The 4949-nt window shown below is 42.3% G+C and overlaps 1 long non-coding RNA gene across 1 annotated transcript; it reads right to left on the reverse strand.

Annotated features, from left to right (window-relative positions):
- Positions 1 to 1150: 1150 nt before the first annotated feature.
- On the reverse strand, positions 1151 to 4473 carry LOC112901173. Its single transcript, XR_003230258.1, has 2 exons — positions 4187 to 4473; positions 1151 to 1455 (listed from the first exon to the last, which is right to left on the reverse strand). It is a non-coding gene; the product is annotated as an uncharacterized LOC112901173 (long non-coding RNA).
- Positions 4474 to 4949: the final 476 nt, after the last annotated feature.

The following is a 4949-nucleotide window of genomic DNA, read 5'->3' on the forward strand; positions in this document are numbered from 1 at the left end:
TTTAACAGCAGGTAGGATAAAATGTGTGAAAAAACTTCTTTACTGAATTTTCCCACAGATAATGTCGTTTTATAATTTTAATTAATTCATCTATCCAGATATGGTAGAAAAGATAGATTTCTAGATAGACATTATGTGAAATGATCTTGTGCACGCATGAACCTTACCACTCTCAATCAACGCACAAGCATTGTTTTTCAATATCAGATATGATCATGACGCATGCACGTCCTATTTATGCTCACAAAACAAAACAATTACCAAATAACTTTGGTCTTACATAGTTGATTTCGGCGGCATACATAATACATCTCTTCTTATATTAACTAGCCAAATTTTTCTAACCATTCTTAGCTTAACGTAATCGCGGTTAGTGTACCTACAGAAGATTGATAGAATATAAATTGAACCTTTTGTGCCAGCACTCACAAAGGCATCCCCATACATTACCGCTCGCTATAGTAGCGACATCCAGGCGTTCAACATTGCATGGACAGTGCTTCATACGTTACCAGGATAACATATTCACTTCCCGTATAAATCATCGTAGGGTACGTCTGTACGCCGAAGCCACTGTACGTGCAGCATATTTTACTCCCAACAAAATCAACAAATAGTTGGTATATTGGCAAAACCTCAAATAAGCCACTGCTTGAGGGCAGCGTTCGGTTCGCGTCACCGATGTGAGGGTCAAGCTCTCTCAGTTGACTGATGATCCTTACCTTCATACCTTAGCGATGAGTGCGTCATTACAGAAATTAAAGGTCGGTTGTACACAAAAGTAAGTTTTGACAGAAAGTAATATGTTGGAAGTCAGAAGTCAGTTATATATAATATAGTTACTTCCCATCATCCCCTAAGGCTTTACAAAATAGGCGTCATCCTTAATGAACCAACATATTTTTTAAACACGATTTTTTTGGTCAAGTTTTATGAAAATATTTGTTTAAGTCTTTGTACTCTTTGATGTATGCATTTCAGCTCTGATATCAGCTGTGGCAAAACCGCCCAAATTAATCCGGCTTAAGTACGCTAACCATCACTATAAAGGCAATCCGAGCTAACACGCACTTAAAATGGAGTAACCGGATAGTCTATCGGGTAACATCCCGATGCAACTACTGGATTTCCGATCGAAACAATGCATACATACAATCCATACAAAGGTGAGCCTAGAGATTACAAGAATCCACAATTTTTACAACACAGAGTACAACGTTAATTATTATTACAAACCAAGTTCGAATTTATAAAACAAAGTGCATCAGAGTTTAAAGTGCAGTGGAAAGATAACGATAATTCTACTCGATGATACAGGAGGTCACGATGAAGCCTGTACATGACCTCACTCGGTGTTGTCATTGTTGGTTGGGGATGCACCTCATTCCACGGACCAACTAGGAGGAAGAGAACATGGCCAAATCAGGCCGGCAATAATATCCTCAAAAGACATACCTGAAAATAGAGCCACAAGCAAGGCTGAGTATGCTAATACTCAGCAAAGTTTACCCAACTATTGGAATATACTTAGCCGACTCCTAGACATGCAAGGCTTCTAGCTCGAAGGGTTTATTTTGCCGAAAAGCAACAAAGGCTAGGTCCTTAATTTAAAATTTTTAGCTTCAAATTCTAGTTTGATTAATCGTTCTAGGTCAGCAACTATCCAACGTCACACATGGTTGAAGGAAATTAGTTTAAACATCCAACAATATTAATCATCCTCTTCATTGTTCCTCTTCTTACTCTATGTGGTAAAAGGGCCAAGCAGTCTCAATGGCCGCGAGAAACGGATGATTCCAATCGAATTTCTTAACCTTGCAAGGCAAACCTAAACACACGTCATATGGTTACTCCTAAAGTCACACGTGCAACTTTTCCCCTTTATTCTCATTTTGCGGAACAGGACCACTGCCCTCGAGTACAGAGCCGCGCTCTGCACTCACCATATGGCCGCATGGGAATGAAGTCAAGACAGTGGGGTGGTATGTTCCACGCTCCGGTTCAATCAGGTACTTAAGCTTACCGATTACCATATTCTTAGCATGTGGTTAGTACGTTCAAAAACTTGACCACCAGTACCACACACTGCAACCTTAGCCATTTTCACTATACAGAAGTGGCCTCAACCATCAACTTGAATATCATAAATAGCCCCGCTCGTTAACCTTATGATTTCAACATAAGTAAACAAACAAGTCCTATATCTCGCGAGTGACAGGAAATCACTCGACTTTTACCATAGTCCTGTTAGCATGGCAATCTAGCGAACTTTACAACTACTGTTCATAACATGGGTACCTAGGATCATACAACTAAGGTTTCAACCAAACTCCTATAAACATAATTGCACAAGTAACTAGAATTACAATATTGCATAATTTTAAAAATAAGGGTTATGCTCCGGGGCTTGCCTTCCTGAGCAAGGCTAGCCTTGGGCTCTTCCGAATTTTGGCGACTTCAGTTAGATTCACTTGAGCTTCACGCTGCTCACTCTCGGACTTCAGCACCAGCTCGTAGGTTCCGTCGGCGAGAGTAGTTGATTCTATATGACTATATAGGTATGAGTCATTTTGATGGTAAAGATTCATTGGTTATTTCACTATAAAGTCGTAATCCAGCAAAACTCAATTTTAGTCATGAAATATTTTGTTGTTTACTTATTTCATTAGGTAAGTGTGTGTTTCTCATGTGCGGGAATTTTGTTTCTTCATAAAAAGACACAAGACACGTGGAAATTTGTAATGGAAGTTAGGTCAGGTTTCCGTTGTTGAAATTTTTACACAAGGTATCTCTTTGAGCAACTAGTTTACTTTATAAATTTCAGCTCTTTTTATGCAGCAGATTAAACATGAAAAATAAAATAAACCGCTACTAGTAGAACGTAGTTCTATTTATACAGAACAAACTATGCAAGCATTGATACAGAACAAATTGTTTTTTATCAAAGGTGCGATTCTCTCCTCGTACAATAGCCTGTGGGAATGCCAGTGCCCAACTATTCTGTCTCGATCTTAAGCTTAAGTAAGAATGAGAAGTCTGAGAGGCAATAAAAGCATAAATTGCCATCACCGATCATTAAGGATCGATAAAATTGGGAATAATGGCATCCCCTTCACCATAGTAAGAAGTAACGGGTCTACGCCCTGCTTTGATGCCCAGAGGAAGAAAAGCGAAGGCAAAGCAATGGGGCGGATCCCAAGGGGGTCCGTCCTACGACAATGACCGACGCGACGCTATACTGGAAAGGGCCCCTTCGGTGGTGCAACTTGTATAGAAAGTGTTCCCAAAAAATCGCACAGGGTGCTAGCATATCCATATTAACTCTACTCACAGTTATTAGATTTTATTGAGCAGTATACAGAGTATAGAAAATAAGGCAATATAAATATGCATTAATCCAGATTCATTTTTACTTACATATCTACTTAGTCTCTGTACCTCAAACGTTCCTATAATGTTTAACTACTCAAACCTGATCTCTGGTAAAATGTTCATAATTTTCTAAGTATAGGAACTAATTATCTTGATTTAATGTATTTATTCATGGAAAAATTAAATAAGCAAGTTCCACTGAAGCAAAAAGTCCTAAACTTTTTCTACAACCTCCAGGTGTCAGTTTAGTAGTACTGTAAAAGTTTCATCTCATGAATAACAGTAGATCACCTAGAGCAATTAAACCCATCTAGTCTAGGCATAGAACAAGATTTAATAAAATCTATAGCTAGAGATGTCCTCTGGCTCTGAAAATTTTACACAGAGTTAAACTCATAGGATCTAAACTACTGTCCAAAAATCAACCTTAGTGCTAGCTTAGAACAAAAGATACACATAAAAGCTATTTAAACTAACTCTTATTCTAGAGTAAGAAATATTTAGAAAATGAACATGGGAATGTAAGAAAAGTTGTAGATCTAGTTGCAAGGAATTCAAAACATTTTAGTTTGCATTTTCAGGATTGTTCTACTTTTTGGTGGATTTTATAAGTTTGCATATTTGAAAAACTAGAGTGGAGCTCGGGTTTTACAGATAGACCCTCGGTATTTTGTAGGAAAGACCCTAAGAAAATCTAAATCGAAGCAATGTGGCCCTTGGGGGTGGCCGGCGGCGAGCTGGGCCGGATTCCGGCGAGGGGTTCGTAGGAGGCGGTGGGGAAGGGGCCGGGGAGTACTGGGGCGGCGAGAGGGACCTGCAGGTGGCGTCGGTTGGGGCGGAGGCGGCCGGAGGAGGAGGTGCGGCGGAGCAGTGCTCCGGTGGCCGGTGCTGCTCGGCTCCGGCAAGCCCCGGCGAGGGAGGGAGGGCGAGACCGGGTCGGGAAGGACCAGTGGGAGGTGGGGAGCTGCTGGGGTGGCCGATTTGGGACGGGGTGGGGCGGAGGATCGAGCTCGGCGCGGCAATGGCGGGCGGCGAGGGAGCTCGGGCGCGCGGGCCGAGGGCTGGGGCCTTTTATAGCGAGCAGGGAGAGGGGAGGAGGGAGTGGAGGCGTCGGGTGTGCGCGGCATTGAAGCTGAGGGAGACCGAAGCGCGGCTGGGGCAGGCGCGGGTGGACGGCGGCACGCATGGCTCGGTCGGGCGTGCGGTCGTGCGGTGACGGCGCAGGCATTGCCGGGCAGCGGCGCAGCACTTAGTCAGGGCGTAGAGGCATTGGTGGCGGTGGCAGGCGGCCTCAGGCGGCGGCGCAGAGGTGCTCTACCTCTGCTCTGCCATGGCCGGGGGCAGGGGCAGAGCAGAGGGAACAAGAGAGAAAATGGAGGACTTTAATTTATTTCAAAATCTTCCATTGAAACTTGAAAATTTTGAACATGAAAGTTGTAGGGATTTTTAAAGTCTACAACTTTCGTTTCAGGCCCAAAATAATTTGAGCTATAGATTTGAAGTTAATTTAATTTCACTCTAATTTGAATCATTTGTCATTTTATGTTCAAAATTTAAATTCGTGGTAGAATTTCTAT

The sequence above is a fragment of the Panicum hallii genome, chromosome 7 (assembly GCF_002211085.1).
Source record: "Panicum hallii strain FIL2 chromosome 7, PHallii_v3.1, whole genome shotgun sequence".
In the NCBI taxonomy this organism is placed as follows: Eukaryota; Viridiplantae; Streptophyta; class Magnoliopsida; order Poales; family Poaceae; genus Panicum; species Panicum hallii.